This window comes from Talpa occidentalis, unplaced genomic scaffold (assembly GCF_014898055.3).
Source record: "Talpa occidentalis isolate TD23 unplaced genomic scaffold, MPIMG_talOcc4v2.1 talOcc4.3, whole genome shotgun sequence".
NCBI classification, from domain to species: domain Eukaryota; kingdom Metazoa; phylum Chordata; class Mammalia; order Eulipotyphla; family Talpidae; genus Talpa; species Talpa occidentalis.
The window spans coordinates 47,636,692-47,654,568 of NW_023603184.1; the positions used below are offsets into that span (position 1 = coordinate 47,636,692).

Consider the following 17,877-nt stretch of genomic DNA (forward strand, 5'->3'; position numbering starts at 1 on the left):
TGCTGATTAAATGAGGTCACCTCTGTTAAGTATCTAGAATATTTAAAAATTCTTAGTAAATGCTAGTTCCCTTCAAAGGAAAAGGTAAGAGAAATAAAGTTTTATGCATCCAAGAGGAATGGTTTTAGGGTTAAGGGAGAATATTAATGAACTTTATCCTTTGGCTGAGTAGTCAGTGATCCATAAATCAGTTTACAGAAATTCTGTTAGTCTATATTTTTATGAATTCATGCTCATGAATATGTGGTATTACTTGTGCATATATATGTAAATAAATATGTGAGAGAGAAAATTTGATATAAAGTGATATAAATATATAGTATATCGATGAATCACATACATCATTCCTAAAAATCTAATTGATGTGAATGAGTGTACCCACTTCAGATTCTGAGAAACCCAGAATGCAAAAAATCTTCATACACATAAGAGTTTGTTTCTTTGCTTTAATACTACCTGGTCCCCTAAAACCTATGCCCTCCAATTTTTCCTGTTGTGGGAAACATTAGCAAATGGGAAACTTTAGTTCTCTCTTTGCCAAAGTTATGTCAGATTCCAAATCAATGAAGGAGCAATTCTTTTATTCCATGAGTAATTATGAGAGTTTATGATGTCCTTTGCACTGTATTATTATGTTGGCTGTGAGAACTATGCAATCAAAATTAGATTTTCTGGGCCTCCCCGGTGGCACAGCAGTTGAGTGCTGGATTGTGAAGCTGCCCGCAGCCTCTGTAGCAGCGGTTAAATCCCCGGCTGCTCCCTGGCCACTGGAGGAGGGTCCCACATGGCGCGCAGACCTCTCCTGCCACCCGCTGCTCCCCTCAGCAGTATACTTCGGTCCTTCTGCCTGCTCTGCTCCCCACTCTGGCTCTGGTGAATTCTCTCACCCTCCCGCGCTTCTGACTGTACCCAGTGCTTGTATAAATAAATAAATAAATCTTTAAAAAAAAATTAGATTTTCTGTCTCCTAAGGAGCTCTTGGTCCAAGGAGTAGCAAGCATATAATAGTCCAATGCACAGTTATATAGAATATTGTATAAGGACTTTCATTAAGGTGCTACAGATATCTGCCCAGAGGAAGGGCCTCCAACTTCATCTGGGGGTGGTGAGAATGGTGTGTTGTCAAGAAGTCTATTTGGAAGATGAGAAATCTAAGATGAGTCCTAACATATGACGGGGAGATATTCAATTAAGAGAGCCAATTAGAGTGAGAGCATGTGATGTGCAAAGTCCAAAGGGCAAGGGATGAATCATGGGGAGTGGAATTCTATCTACTTATCAGCCACTCAACAACCTGAACACATGTGACAGAAAAAACTAACTTCAGCATTTAGGAATACCAGAGAATAATCAGTCCTTTTTTATGAACTTCTTCACTGCCACAAAGGCTGAATTAGAAAATGTCATGCTTTATAGTTAGATAGTCCTGATTCAGCCAAGCTGACCTTCATTAGCTCTTCACCTTCTCTGAATTAAACCTTGGTTCCTCATCTATTAAATGGGGATAGTAGTACCTATATCACAGAACTGTTGTGTTATTATGAAACCAAAAATCCAAAATATCTTGCTGCCTGTCACAAAATAGATGCCAGAGTAAATCTTAACTCACGTACTAAAATCCTTGTGTCATTGTGAAGAAGAACCTTTACCACTCACACCAACTCTCATTTCCCATTTGAATGGAGTTAGTTGCTTCCTAGACTAGTTGTTTCCAAACTGATTGCTGACACCATCATGTAGAACAAATTTTGAGCACATCCCCCAGGATTGAAAGTTGTAGGATACACAACCAAATTGCTATGGCACATTATGCACATTATAAAACCTATACCAAAGAGAAATTAAAGGGTGAGATGAACAATCAGGATAAAGGGAAAGGCTGTCATCTTGCATACCCTTGAGATGCATATGCCTGCTTTGGAAAATATTAAGCACTCAGAGAGAAAAAGACCTCATTTTATTTATTCATGGAATACCTAGCAGCACAGACCAAGTACTAAAGAAGTGTTTAGGAACTGAAGAGGTAATTCTGAGGCATTTAGGGAAAATAAAACAACCGGATGGCCTACTAAAGTCACTCCCTGTCCAAAACGGTTTTTATATTTTTAATATTAACATGCACTTTAATAACAACAAAAATTTAATATATTAAAATTGCTTAACAACCAAAAGTAACTACTTCCCTTTCCAAAGAGCTAATAGAAAGTATTTTTTAAGAGATTAATAGAAATAATGACCATTTACTGAGCACTTATAAGAGGCAAACACTATGTGAATCACTTTATATGAACTTTCTTATTATTTGGTCTTTAATCAGTTACCACATTGCATCTCTGCAGAGGGCATCAAACTTTAGCGTATATCAGGGGTCTGCAGACCAAAACTATCTCCTTTTGTACACGCCATCAGCTAAGAAAGTTTTTCACATTTTTCATCGGATGGGGGAAAAAAGGATAAATAATGCTTTCTGGCACATGAAAATTATATAACATGCAAATTTCAATGCCCATAATGTTTAGTTGGAATATAGCCATAACCTGTCCATTTCTGTATTATCAGTGACTGCTTTTACAATACAATGGCAGCGTTGATCAGTTGCAATAAAGACAATGTGGCCCATAAAAATAAAAAACTTAGTATCTGACCCTCTTCATGTTTACAGTGTGGTAACTGCTGGCTTATGGCATGGATTACCTTGGAATTACGTGGGCTACAGCTCCCATGGTTGTAAGTCCTGGTCACCATAACAATCACTTTTCCATTCAACTAGGAAATGGCAGAACGAGAGGCTTTTGGAGCAAATCTTTAAAGGCTAAAATATACCCTTCATTTCTCTGTCAGTCCAGGCCCTTTTCTCTGATGGTTACTTTTGGCTGTGGACTTAGCCCAGCCAATGTAGCAGCCTCACTCCCTCTTCATCTTTTCTGTGTTCTCCTGCCGAAGTTTTAAATTGTCATGGCTAAGGACAGAGTAAAACGGAGAATGGGTCAGTGGAACAAAAGCACAATTCCCTCATTCAGAAGTACCTCCTCGAGTCTCTCAAATGCACACTTGGCCCCTGAATATGAAGCTGTGCTGCCTCCGGCTGCGCTGGAAGTGATGACAAGGACATGTGAGAGAAGGGTGGAAACCGCATTGCTGGCTCGCTGCCTGCAGAGACTCAGCAGCTTATCTTCTTTCCCAAGGAACTTCAAACTTACACTGGCTCAGCTGGTTCTTTCCAGGTGCCTCTAACAAGCTACTCTGTCCAACTGAGATCAGAAGTCGTAGATGAGACTCTGCCTATGCTTTTCTGTCCTGGAGAATATGCCCCTTTTTTCTAATCCTCATTGTACCAGACACCTATGGTTTCGGTCACTCCTGGGGAGTCACGTGGATACTGTAAGCTGCAAATCACAGTAACTTCTTCTTGGACAGTACCCTGGAGTCCAGGTACATTAACATATTTCTGTGGCTGACAATTACAGGCAGAATTTCTCTTCTAAGTATGAACATGTAATGCTGGCAAGGCATCAAGTATGTAAAGAAGTGGGGCTGGCATTCACATAGGTTAATCTCATTGAATCCTCTCAGCAAATACAGATTCCTTATCCCCGTTTTATAGACAGACACTAATACTCCAGAGGAATTAAGCAACATCTACTTTGTCTGCAGCTGGTGAGTCCGGGTTTCCAATCTCTAGCTCTCTGAGTCCTAAATGCCTATTAATTCAGTAAAGGAGCCCCCAATATAGAAGTCAGTTTTTGTCATGCTATTCATTAAAAAACAAGCAAGCCAATTTCAGCTTGTCCCTCAAAATAGTGCCATGATTCTTCACTGTGACGGGGACACCTCATGGTATCAGGTGGATGGCAGGGAGGTTTTAACACCTGAACAAATCATTTAAGCAAACGGATCCTCTGTAAGTCTGTAAAATGAGAATAACTTGCCTACCCTGCAGAGTTTTGTGAGGATTATATAAAAGAATGTGATATTCCCTTTTTATGAAAAGTTCAGAGTAGATAAATCTATCCAGACAGAAAGCAGATTGGTGGCAGCCTAGGGTCCAGACAGGGGGTTCGGGGGGGAAATGGTGAGTGACTTTAAATGGGTATGGAGTTTTCATTTGCGGGGGAGGAAAAAACTCTGAAATTGTTTGTGGTGATGGCTGCACAGATGTGAATATCATTTAACTGTATACTTTAAATGGGTGAAAAATATGATATATGAATTAAAAAATAATGTAGGGGAAGTGCTTAGCATGATACCTGGCACAACTAAATGCTTTGTTAAGTGTTCGTATTTTTATTGTTTCGAGGCAAAGGCTGACTGGTTTGCCAAGTTCACTTCTACTTCTGTTAGAGCACAGAACTAAACTCCACCCTCAAAATTAGGTGTGGCATGTGTCTGCGTTCAGGCTGAGGGAATGTGAATTCTGGCTGAGGGGAAGGACTGGGCTGGCCCATCAAAACATTCCCCTTGCAAGTCTTCATGTTCTCTTTCCCTCCCACCAGCTTTATGCAAACGAATGCTTTGACCCTGGAAGCCACATGTTGAAGATGGAGGAGGCACCGCTTGGAAGAGTCCTGAATCGCTGCCAGAGCACAGTTGCGATAGGTTTTGGGCTTCATGAAGAAAAAAACAGCTATTGCGCTTAAACACTATTTATTTTGAGATGTAACATGAGGTAGTGTTATTGTAGCTAATACATTTATCACTGTCTCTCAAATTGTCTGAAATAAACTGACAGTGTATTGGCAGGCCATGCTGGGTGAGTGTGGGTCCTGAGGAGAAGCATGCAGGACAGATGATCTGGCAAAAACATCCACCCGGTCAATGCTGCTCATGGTTCGTGGACAATCTTAAGACTGCTAATTACTTTTCCTGACTTGAGGAAGCTGAGTCCTTTTTTGCCTTCTAGTCATTTCTAGAAGTTCCAAATGGATAGCAGGCAATATGCTCTCAGACCACGAGCAGCAACAGGATGTGGAGAAAACTCAGGCAGCTGTGTGTGTGCCACGGCTCTTCTCTCCTGCTTTTCATTGTGGAGGAGGAGTCCCTTATCCGGAATACTATACGAATCAAAGGTACGGGCTAATCGGCTTATGTACTATCCTTGCTCAGTGCCTTCTCAAGCTGTGTCCTTTATTTGCTAAATGTGGGAGGCAAATAGAGCTATTACCTCTCTTGGTGAGTAATGCCAAACTATTTGATTGTCACGTCTCCCATTCAGAAGGTTTGCTGCCCGAAGGCCAAGGTCTGAGTGCTGCTTTAGAAAAGGCGACACAGGTTATGTGACAACAAAGGGTGGTAGCTTAGAGCAGCATGGTCAATAGCTTAGAGCAGCATGGTCACTAGCATCTGCCAGGTTTCTGAGCTCCTTCTCTCATGAAAGTCTACCCACTGAGGCCCCCCATGCTTTCCCTTTCTCACAGACGGACACCCTCAGGATTGGTGGTCACATAAAAAGAATGTGCATTCGGATTTTACAAGAAAAGCTAATGATTCCTGAGTCTTTACTGTAAAGTCCTGTTACATGGCTTGCTTAATCTTCTGAAACTTATTACATAAGCATTGTTATTATCCCCACTTGTGAGATAAGGAAACTGAGGCTCAGAAAGGTGGAACAAAGCAGCATTCCCGTGATCACCCAGGCAGTCAGCAGCAGAGCTGGGCCTCTAACCAGACCCAGAGAGATGCCCAGAGCCCACATTTCCAGCCACTATGCCCTTCCTGTCTCTGCAGAAATGAAGTTCGTTAGCAAGGTGAATGGATTTTTTATTAGAGAATCCAGGATGTCCAAAGTCAAGATGTATACCTTGCTCACTGCACAGGCAGAACGCCCTACAAAGCTGCTGGCATTCGGCACATGAAGAGCCTGTGAGAATAATGAGATAGGAACAAGGAAGAACAAAGGCATTATTCAGGGCCCTAGAGACCAGCCTGCCTAAACATGATTCATAAAGTCATCCACGGACTCAGACCTCATAGGCCAGGAATATCAGATCATTGCAGGTAGAAATATGCACTTCCAGATAGAAAGCACGTCTTCTTGCTGAAAATAGCTTCCCTCCCCCAGCACAAAATCATAAAGACAGAGTCTAAATATCTTTCTGCTTCCTGTTTGCCAGGCGGTTTCTTTTTCACTTCAACCTCACGACCCATTGTTTCTCTCATTTCTTCTTAGTGTGCTCTATTGAAACCAGATGGAGCAGCAGCATTCTGAAGCTTATTCTGAAACCCAGGGGATATGCATCATAAATAAATAAACAATGCACAATTGATAAATCAAGCGGGAATGAGTTTAACAGTTGAGATGGAAAAGTAGCTGAAAAAGTGCTCGCTGATGAAAGATCTGCATGTGACCCAGGTACTCCTCACTTGAACAGGCGGCCCACACAGGCTGATTTCATTAAGCTAGGGGCTCGGGACAGAAGCATTATGGAGGTAGATGCCACTGGCCACTTTGCATCACCAATATGCTGATCCATCTTGTTCACCACTTATAACAGCAAGACATTTTCAAGTGCTGTTTTTCTTTTAATACATTCTCCTTCCTTTAAGTCTTATATAATTCAATTATCATCCCATGTGAGAACTGGTTTAAAGAGAAACTTAAGTAGAGTTAATTCACTGTGAAGGGTTATGGACGTTATATTTACTGCAGAGAGTCACCAGCTGTGTCATGGAGTATCTATTATATTCCTGACCTCACACCAGGTTCTGGGAACACAAATGTGTATTAAGAGCCAGCCTGTGGCCTTAGGAGTTTATGTCCTGGTAGCTGAGAGATATATTCAATCGCTGAGTAAAGAAGCGTTCCAGATAGCAGGGACCAAGAAAATGTGCACGATGTCTAGTGATCAGCTCTAAAGAGGGAGGGGATATGTGTAGAGAGTGGCAGAGAACAGAGGTTGCAGAGCAGTGAAGAAAATCCATCTGTCTCACCAGAAGGTCCTAGCACCTGCTGTCTACCAAGGAGAAGCGCTCAAGATGATGGTATTGAATAAGGGGGCTGTTGTACATAGTGACATGAACAACTGCAGGTTGGGGTGATTGCAGACAATTGAAGCCAAGCGGGAAACAGGACCCACAGGAGAGAAATGAGTGGCGGGCCTGGCGGTTGGGGTGGGGGATCCTTCGTTGTAGTGTGGGTCAAGTCCCACCTGCGGTGACAGCACTCCAAAAACCTGAAACAACAGCATAAACATGATCTGGTTTGCACTTTAGAAGATCACCGTGGCAACCATGTGGAGGCTGGGCTGGAGGTGTGGAGGCTGCAGCAGAGAGAGAACAGTCAGGAGGCGCCTGCAGCAGTCCAGGTGGGAGGGACAGAGTTTGATCTTGTGAGGCAGCAGTGGGGATAGAGAAAGGAACAGAGGACAAGTGTCAAGAGGGTAGAAATCTGGTCTGGGTTCTACTGCCAGCTTTGATAACAACCTCTCTAAGGCCTAAGTGACCTTAGACTAATAAGTCCTTTTTCTGGACTTCTCCCCACTTGTTGGGTGAGGCATAGGATAACATTCTGTGGCTGTATAATAAGGCATTTTGCTCATGCATTTGGTTGTTATTTTTCATTCAATAATAGTCAGGCTCTATTTCTTGATTCATATTTTTAGGGGTCTTGCTATGAAAAGGCAAACGAGTAGCACAGTATCTCAGCCAAGGGAAAAATGACACTTAAAGTTCAAAAGCATTTGCTCATCATGCAGTAGATGCAAAAGGTACGTCATGATGTACTATAGGTAAGGTGGTCTCAGCTAATTGGGAAATGAAGCAGCCTGTGATTTATCTAATTCTACAACTCCTGACTTAGTTCCTGTGAACAGAGCATTATGTCTCCCATAGTGAAGAGAGGAATCAGACACTGCCATTGACAGGAAGGGGCTGAGAGCCCCAAGTGAAGTGATATTTTATTAGAGTCGCAAGGCACTGTGGGAGTACAGAGATAAGATAGTTTGCACCAAGTGGAAAGTCCTCCTTCAATGTTTATCATAGTGAACAGAAGTATGGCTTCCCTTTTCTGTGATCCAATAGAAAAGAGTTCCCTCCATAAAAGCAGACAAAACAAGATGTCGTTCACTTTACTTTAAAAAATAAGATCTTTTCACGGGTGAGGTCCTCTATTAACAGTTTTATATAAGAGGAACAAGACACTCTGCTTAAGAAAATATGGTGCTTATAAGACTTTTGTTTATAATATTTTGTGGGAGGAGGAAGCAGAGAAGGTTGGATTCTATTACTTCTATCAAGCAATCCAAAATGCCTTGCACAGTGCATCTATAATAGGTGCTCAATAGGGCCTCCTCGGTGGAGCAGTGGGTTGAGCGCAGCACTGTGAAGCTGTCCGCAGCCTCTGCAGCGCCGGCTTGATTCCTGGCTGGCCAGGGAGATTCCCACATGGTGCAGTAGACCTCTCCTGTCTCGCCCGCTGCTCCCCACAGCAGCGTACTTCTCGGACAGTCAGCCTGTTCTGCTCCCTGCTCTGTCTGTGGTGAATTCTCTCACCCTCCCGCACCTCTGGCTTGTCCCCCAATGCTTGTATAAATAAATAAATCTTTTTTAAAAAATAGGTGCTCAATAAATAAATGTTCAACTAAAGTGAATATCGGAATTTTTACTGAAAGGAAGAAAATGGAATTGACTCTAAAATAATACACTTGATATTCAGTGATCCAAAGAACATAGGAAAACTTATTTTTATGTAAGTCATGAGCAATTACTCAAAATATAGGCAACTGACTTACTGTGATACTAATTCAAACAAGTTTGCAAGCAGCACGTCTATATTCTCAATGTTTTGGGAAGCAGGTGGCAGCAAATTTCTTTTAAGAGGTTTTGATTGCCTACAGTTATACCACCCTGGACTAACCTGATCTTGGGAGCTAAGTAGCTTAGCTTTGATTCATCTCACTTGGTTTCTTAAACCAAGGTAAGTTCAGCTTTTTGGAGATCTCCTTAAGAGAAATCAATTTATAATCCTTTAAATAAAACAAGCACTTTTCCATAAAGAAGAAAAAGGAGTGTGTTGGGGTATGCAAAGAGAATTCCACAAGTGGCCTAGCAGAGAAAAGTTGCTGACTTGACAGTGAGGTAGCATATGTAAAGAGCTTTGGAAAAAACAAAGAGGTTAACAATGCAGGTGGGCTGAAAAAAGAACATGCACCACATTTTGGTATTTCCAGCACTAAGAGTCAGCTGTTAAGAATTATATTGTGTAATCAAAAACCTTTAACAAACAAATGATTCTAAAGAATTGGGGATAGGTTTGGCTGATGGACTCTGCACCCTGTTGTAGGTTGACTAAGTGAAAATGTGTTGTCTTCCACTGGCAGGTTCTGGAAAACACAGTGATTTCACATGGGGACTTTTGCTCACAGGCCGGCGTAGAATGTCATCTGGCCTTGGCTACTTACTAGTTGTTATGACCTTGGACAAATCACTTAACCTTACATGAGCCTCAATCCCCATTTGCAATTGAAAACAATAAAGCTTCCCTTATCAGGTTGTTATGGGGAGTACATGAGATACTAAATGCAAACCGCTTAGTGCAGTGCCTGACATATAACAAGTATAGTAACTATTAGTATTATAATTAGTATTACTGAAAGGGAAATGTTCTTTCCAAAATTGGCTAAAAACTTGTTTCAAGCATTTCTGAGATTAAAATAAAATATATGGAAGATGGGTTTGAAGAAATGGGAGTGGGTGTTTCATTTTAATATAATTGTAATGTGCTGAAGAACACAGCAGTATCGTGTGCCAATCACTAACACTTTCTCAGAGTAAGATGATCTTGTGAGTGAACCCGGACTGCAAGCCCAGTGTCTTATTAACTACATGCTTTCATGTGTCTCTTCTGAATGCTTTTGAATAATAAAATACAAAAAAACTTCAGCCTGGAAGGACTTTGATTTTAATCTCACCTCCATCACTTAATAATTATGTTCTGGCAAAACAAAAACCTTCTGAGGCCCGGTTTTCACATCTATAAAATAAGCTAATAATTGTGCTTACAGTTTGCATGATTTTAAAAGAATTACAATATGATATCAATATTCTTCTTTATCATCATCATCATCATCACCATCATCTTTACCATCATCTTTATCATCATCATGCTCACTGAGTTCTGTGTGCCAAGCTCTGGCAGCCTTTCTTAAAATATCTCACCCTTACCACATCCTATGTTGCCTTCCAGAAGTGTGGTTGTAAAGTCAGGTTCTGAAGCCAAGCACTCAAAACAAGTCAGCTGGAGTCAGGTAGCTGACAGGCAGAAGGCTGCTAAATGGTAACCCAAAATAATAATAGTAGTTCTTGCTGCTTTAGAGATAGCCCGGTCTTTGACAAACAGGTGATGGGCTGCAGATTGAGGTCTAAGCAGAGCAGGGAAAATAGTTCTGAATATATGCAAACATCAGAGGCTTTGGGACCTGCAGTGAAGCTTCAAGTTTCCAAGAGTTTTCACATGTAACTGCTCCCCAGGTGTCTAGTATAGTCATCCACCGGGGCCTGATGAAGGCGCACAGGGAGATTAGCCTCCCTAAGTGTCCAACACATTGAAAAGGATGGAGAGAAGAAAGCAAAGCACATCATCTGCTCATTCTAGTCTGCCTCCAGGAGACTCAGAGCAGGGCCGTGGGGAGAAAGCAGAAGAGGGAGCAGATGTGGGTGCTGCTGCCCCGGGGTGAGTGCGGTAGCTTTCATTTCCTTCTAGGATGACCTACAGATTTCTGTGACAGCAATTCAATTTATTTTGGTCAAAGTTAACTGGCATAGGGAAATTCTCACTTTCTCTTGACTTTACTAAAGTTATTGAAGCTCCCTGGGCTCTAGTTTCAAATTCGAAACTGGGCTAATAAAATTATGGCACAATTTACATTGGGCAAGCATGCACTTGTACAAAATAGTAGGGATACTTCTGCACAAAAAGAGGTTAAAATATCATGCACAACAGAAACAATAGTATGCTCCCTTTGGTTGGAATAAAGGGGTTAAACAAAGCAATATGCATTCATGTACGCTTATAATTTGCTGTATTTACAAAGGAAACTCCAGAAAGAAGCACAAAAAACCAGTGGTTAGCTATATAAGGTGAATGGGGGGCAGGGGAGAAAAGGGAATTCCATAAATATCTTATAAAATCAAATATTTAAGTCATTTTACTATCCTAATAAAATTAGGATAGTAATTAGTACACAAGATTGGTTTAAAGAATAAATGGAGTAATGAGTTTAAAGAACTAGCACGGGGCCGAACACATAGCAAGCATTAATGACACACTAGTGAGGATTATTACCTATTTTTGAGAAAGCATGGGAAGGCCTATAATTCTTGGCCTATACTTCCTATTCCGGGGCCAAAGAGAACTAGAGATAAGTTTCCAGAAGCTGGCAGCTGGGCTGTTGTCGGAGCTGAGAAAACAGAAAGGCCATGATAACCTGTCTCCTCCTAGATCATCCAGTCTTAATCCAAGGAGCTCTGGGTAAAAACGCAGAAAAAAAGATAGACTCTTAGGAACTACAACATAGTGGGTTAAAGGGAGTGGAAAGGTTTAGAACTCCAACACAAACCAGATCCATCTATGACTTAGAAATTATTTAAAAACAAGCATGTCTCAGAACAAAACACAAGAAAAGATGAACAGATGCCAGTGAAATGTCATTTACTTTCACTGTGTTGCCAAAAAAACTCCAGTGTCCTTAAAGGTTACATCTTAGTGGATTTATTGGAAATGCCACAATGGAATGAGAATAATAAAAATAAAAACTCTGCTTGAATAGAACCCTTTCGACAGTTACAAAATTAAAATTCTACTCTTTTGGTTCCATCTGTACTAGAAAAGAAGATTTAATAATCAGATACAACATGCAGGAAATTATAAGGAGTCATGAGTATTCAGATATTATAACCCAAACAACTGTTCTAGTATTGCCTGTTTTATTTAAAGTTATGCTAAGTGACTAACAAAATAAAGATACTAATTCTTAGTTCCTTTAGGTTTAAAGCACAGCTTTTGGAACACAGACAGTACCATTTGGAGCAGTTGTTAGGAAAATGGCACACACCAGGATTCCTGTAAGTAGGTTCTATAAAAGGAGTAAACAGGCAGGGGCCTGGGAGATGGTGCTCAGACTGCCACAGTGTTGGCTATGTGGTCAAGAACTCTACAGCAGAGAGTAGACAGATGTGAGCATAAATCCTAATTCTATTGATCGTAGTTGAGTAACTTTAGGAAAGTTACTTAATGTTGCAGAACTTCAATTTTCCCATCAGTGAAACAGAGATAAATATAACTGCTACCTTATTGGGATATTATGAGGATCCAAATGTACGTAAGATAATAAGCATAGCACTTGGGGCATAGCAGGTGCTCAGTAAATGTTAGCGCATATCATTATCATCTATCTTTTCATTCATTCAGCCATTCACAAAACCATCATTGATTAGGGATCACTTCAGATCAAGCTTTGGGTGAGACAAAGGATATCCAAGAAAAATAAGACACAGTCCCGGTACACAGGAAGGCCTTATTGTAGCAGGGGGGGATGAACAGAATGGAACATGGCAGAGGGGATACTATGCTAGATGGCAGTACCGGGCATACCGGGACATAAAGAGGGGTGTCAAAGGATGAGGAAGGGGCTTCGTGAAGGAGTTGATGTTTGAGAAAAAACTTGAATATGTACACATACAAAGCATTCAGGACAAAAGCAACAAAAAGGGAACAGAAACCAGTGAAAAAGGGCATGAGGAGTAGTGCAAACAGGTTTAGGACATGAAGAAGCCAGCTAGACACTAAGGTAGAGAGGGCCAGGAGGCTCATCATTTAGGGTTGAGCATACAAAAACATTTCTATAATCTGGTATGCTTGGCGACTCAGCTGCTTTAATTAGAAGTTAAAAGACAGTCAGCGTAGCCCTGTTAGGGGACTGTGTCAAGAGTGCTCCATATTATTATGGTGGAAAGATAATTTTGTACTACTTTTGCCAACCTTACAAGACATCTACCATAAAGAGTGTTTTGCCTGATCTTGCCAGGAAGTTATCCTTCTTTGCAAACTCAGTCTTGGCTTGGGAAAAGGACCTGTCAGCAAATCCCCCCTCCCTCTCCCACACAGCTATTTTTCTTCTGCTTACAAATCTTCCCTTAAATAGGTAGTTCAAAAGGATTAACAATGTCAGTATTGGTTTAAACATATCTTTTTGGAAAGCGTATTATGAAATGGAGGAGATTCAGACACATATAATTTCAAATGTCTTCTGCCTAACAATGGTATACATTTAGGAATTTTTTTTTACCTTTGTGAATCTCAATTTCTTTAACTACAGAGGCAGGATTTGACCTGTCTCATGAGGTGGAATAATTAATGGCAAGTCTGACACAGCTCCGTAAGTGGTGGCTATCACTATTGCTTGTAAAAATAAAGTAGATGATTTGCACAAAAGTCTTGGGACAGAGGAATCTGAGTCTGCTAGAGCAGAAGGACCCCAGGTGTGGGGGAAGGTGCAGGAAGCCAGGTCAACTTGCACTTCTAAATTTGCTGTTTTCCAGCTAGGCTGGAGCCAGGGACAGCTCTAATTCTAGTGTGTTAAAATGAGGTTGGAGATGCTTTGATCTCTCTCTCTCTCTCTCTCTCTCTCTCTCTCTCTCTCTTTCTCTCTCTTCACGCACATGAAAGATTCCCTTAGCTAGGCTGAACTTCATGGACCAGAAAAGGTGAACCAAGGCATTTCTTTTTGGAAGGTTTCAAGTTACTTCAGTCTGTAGAGCTGGAGCAGAAAGAAGAGTTAATAGATGAGACTTGCAAATTACAAGCAGTTTTTCTGTCACCCATACAAATGTACTTAGGGGAGGATGTGAGGGAAAGAAAGCAAATATACTCTGCTGGTAAGGAATTGCAATTCTTCCCAAATGCACTATAAACGATAATATAATGATCCATCAATCTAGCCCCCAGTATGATACATCTGTGATGTTTAAGCATTTCACAGACAGCAATGAACTCTCATCTAGCCCTAGGAAAACCACATGCTCTTGCCTTGTAACCCATATTTTTCATTGGTACAAGTTCACTACCTCAGTACTCCACAAATGTGTTTAAAATGAAGGTCACTTATGATGGAATATAAAAGGAATCTCTCTGAACATTCCTCAGGAACCCCATAATCCTAAACCTATAAACCCACCGATGAAAAAAAGATAGTGATCAAGAAGCAAACTTGGAGCCTCCCTGGTGGCACAAGGGGTTAAGTCCCAGCACAATCAAGCTATTGGCAGCCACTGCAGCATGAGTTCGATCCCCAGACAGGGAGCTACCCACATGGCGCAGCAGATCTCTCCTGTCTTGCCCACTGCTCCCCTCAGCAGTGTATTTCAGTAGATCCAATTGTTCTGCTCTCCATTATGTCTCTGGTGAATCCTCTTATCCCCTGCACCTCTGGCTTACACCCCAGTTCTTTTTTTTTTTTTTTTGTGGGACCCTTGATGGTGGCCAGGGAATGAACTGGTGCTGCAGAGGCTGCGGGTAGCCTCCCAGCCCAGCACTCAACCACTGCGCCACCAGGGGAGGCCCTACACCCCAGTTCTTATATGCATAAATAAATACAAACAAACCTTTAAAAACAAGAGGTAAAATTGTATCTTATTACTTGAATTGTGATATTTAATGCCAAACATTGATAGGATAGTGCTCATGAAAATCTCAGCAATTTTTAAAAATATCTTAAATATTCTTAAATATGTCTTTTCCATGTTGTCACTCCTGAAAAGATTTAGGTTTTAGAAGACAGCTATATCATCCAGTATAAATAACCCATAATAAACCTAATACTCATTCTAACAGTCTTATAGTTGGAAAAACATCAGAAACACTTAAAAAGCTAATAGTGTCATATCATCACAATGGAATCATAGCTGCCTTTAAATGCACTCCCTTTTCCAAAAATGTAAAAACAAGAATTGCCTAACAGCCATCATTAAATAAAATGGTTATCAACCACTTCATACATCTTGTTTCCAATTTTAGAGAATATAGAAAAAAGTTATAAAGATGTTATTTTCTTTTATAAAAGATGTATTTATTTATGCATACAAGAACTGGGGTGCAGGCCAGAGATGCAGGGGCTGTGAGGATTCACCAGAGACAGAGTGGGGAACAGAACAAGCATATTGACTGAAATACACTGTTGAGGGGAGCAGAGGGCGAGTCAGGAGAGATCTGCTGTGCCATGTGGGTAGCTCCCTGTCCGGGGATGGAACTCGTGCTGCAGAGGCTGTGGACAGCTTCATAGGTTGGGTCTTAACCCCTTGCGCCACCAGGGAGGCCCTAAAGGTGTTATTTTCTTAATATTTTTTATAGTTAGAAAATTCCAATAAAAATATTCTTTTAGAATATTTAATTTTCTGAGTAAAACTGTGGTAACCAATAGATGTGTGTTAAAGAATGCATCAGAAAATGAGAAAACCTTTGCTAGTGTTAAACGTAATGTCTGTAATATATGTTAAATAACACTGTCAGATGACTACAATGCAACTGAAAGAAACCAGGACAGCAAGGTTTACTATAATATAACCTATTCCTATATATTTCCTGCACAGAAATAGGACTGAACAAAGCAAGCCAAAATATCAAACAGTGGTTGCTTCTAGGTAATAGAAGTGATGTGTCATTTTTCCTTTCCTTTCGTCCCCCTACCCCACCCCATGCTTCTGCATTTCTCAGCATTTCAACAATAAATAAAAATTTCCATTAGAATCAGAAGAAAATTTCTTCTACAAAAAGATATAACTCAGCAGAAAAAAAGGAACTTTACCCAAAAGTCATATATTTGCATACACCCTAACTTCTGACCCTCAGATTCCAAATATATTTTATTTTCCATGCTGCTAATATTTTTAAAATACTAGGCAAATTCTAAGGGGCAAAACAATCCTATATCAGTTAAAGAAGGTAAAAATAAATAATAGTTCATATTTATATTATTATTTTTTAAGATTTATTTCTATTTATGCATACAAAAACTGGGGAGTAAGCCAGAGGTGTGGGGGTTGGGGGTGAGAGGATTCACCAAAGACAGAGTGGGGAACAGAACAGGCAGATTGACTGAAATACACTGCTGAGGGGAGCAGCGGGCAAGGCAGGAGAGGTCTGCTGTGCCATGTGGGTAGCTCCCTGGCTGGTTTTGAATTCATGCTGCAGTGACTGCCAATAGCTTGATAGCTCTGACTTCAACCCCTGTGCCACCGGGGAGGCCCTACTTCCATTATTTTTTAAAGTGCATTAATGAGGGCCTCCCTGGTAGCGCAGCGGTTGAGGTTGAGCGCTGGGTTGCAAAGCTGCCCGCAGCCTCTGCAGTGCCGGTTTGATCCCCAGCCACCAGCAAGGGTCCCATATGGTGGGACCTGACTCACCCGCTGCTCCCCTCAGCAGTGTATTTCGTCACTCTGCCTGTTCTGTTCCCCACTCTGTCTCTGGTGAATTCTCTCACCCTCCCGCCCTTCTGACTGTGCCCAGTGCTTGTATAAATAAATAAATAAATCTTTAAAAAAAAATAAAGTACATTAATGAAAGGCATACAGATCTCCTGACTATGAATTATCTCTGTGATTTTTCACATAGACACAAAAGCATCTGAAGGCTTGTCTTACATGGCAAACTAGATCTAATGCTTGGAAATCAAAGGAAGATAGATTTGAGTCATTATACAAATAAACAGAATTTTCTTTACTTAAAAATCCTTTCAACAGGGCCTCCCTCGTGGGACAAGGAGTTAAGACACAACCTATGAAGCTCTGCCCACATGGTGCAGCAGACCTCTCCTGACTTGCCCCTGCTCCCCTCAGCCGTGTATTTCAGTCAGTCTGCCTGTTTTGCTCCCTGCTCTGTCTCTGGTGAATCCTCTCACCCCCCTACCTCACACCTCTGGACTGGACCCCAGTTCTTGTATGCATAAATAAATAAATCTTTAAAAAAATCCTTTCAACAATTTGTAGTAAGCTCTTATTTTCTGTCAGCTATTGTTCTAGGTGACAGGGATACAGAAGTATCTGCAAATGCATTCTTTTCACAGGACCTATTAAAGAACTGATTGGATGACCACTTGGCAAAGACATTAGGGAGTGCATCCAAATATGTGAAGTGGCAGTGATCGGGATTCCTTTTCTTAGTCAGGAACTCCCATTCCTACTCCCCTTTCTCCCTCCCTCCCCACACTCACCTTCAGTCCCTTGGAAATGAGAGCCTAATCATAAGCTTGCACATGATAGTCCACTTGGAGCAGAGATCCCAGGAAAGAGGAGTCAACAGGGAAGGGCAAAACAAGGATGTCACTGAGCTTTCACTGTTGGGAGCAACTAGAGCTCAATCTGTCCGGAACCTTCAGAGAAGCACTCATAATGCAATCAGGGATATCCCTCCAAGCAACGAGGAGGGGGCTCTGTTAATTAATCCCGTCCCGCCTCCAGACCCCCAGTGGTAGAGATTTGCCACACAGGAGAGTCAACTCCCTTGCACTTTGGGTTTTGTGCATACCAGTCAGCAAGCAGAGGTAGGTGTGCAGCAGAGGCAAGGTGGTGTCAGGTTACACTACCTGGAAGCTGGTCCCTGCAGGGAAGTCTTGAATTTAGTTAGCCCCAAAGACTTGACAGCACCTCTGCCTTCTCTGAGCCAAGTGAGAGCATGATGGGAACAGTAACTGACATTTATGGAGCATGTCTACAATGGAGCCTATGTTAGATTATACTTTCACCTCTTTTTTAAATACAAGAAAGCAGGTTTCAAGAAGCCAGGTGGGCTGCCTGAGGCCACTTATAAATGGTAGCCTGAAGATGACACTGAAGGACTGGCTGCAGACCCAGGTACAATAATACTTGTCTTGGTGCCTGTGAGCACCCAAA

The 17,877-nt window shown here is 41.4% G+C and overlaps 1 protein-coding gene and 1 long non-coding RNA gene across 7 annotated transcripts in view; one reads left to right on the forward strand and one right to left on the reverse strand.

The window, feature by feature from the left end:
- The window catches only part of LOC119255682 (disks large homolog 2), an 811,058-nt gene that overhangs the window by 239,263 nt on the left and 553,918 nt on the right, over positions 1–17,877 (reverse strand). The window contains exon 1 of one of the 6 annotated variants that reach the window (XM_054699572.1): positions 2,695–2,727. The exons of the other annotated variants lie outside the window; for them this stretch is intronic. The gene's annotated coding sequence lies outside the window, so the exon portion shown is untranslated. Of the gene's footprint in view, positions 1–2,694; positions 2,728–17,877 lie in introns of those variants that run through there. 6 annotated transcript variants of the gene reach the window in all.
- On the forward strand, positions 3,221–7,106 carry LOC119255684 (uncharacterized). Its single transcript, XR_005127517.1, has 3 exons — positions 3,221–3,432; positions 4,494–5,066; positions 6,167–7,106. It is a non-coding gene; the product is annotated as an uncharacterized LOC119255684 (long non-coding RNA).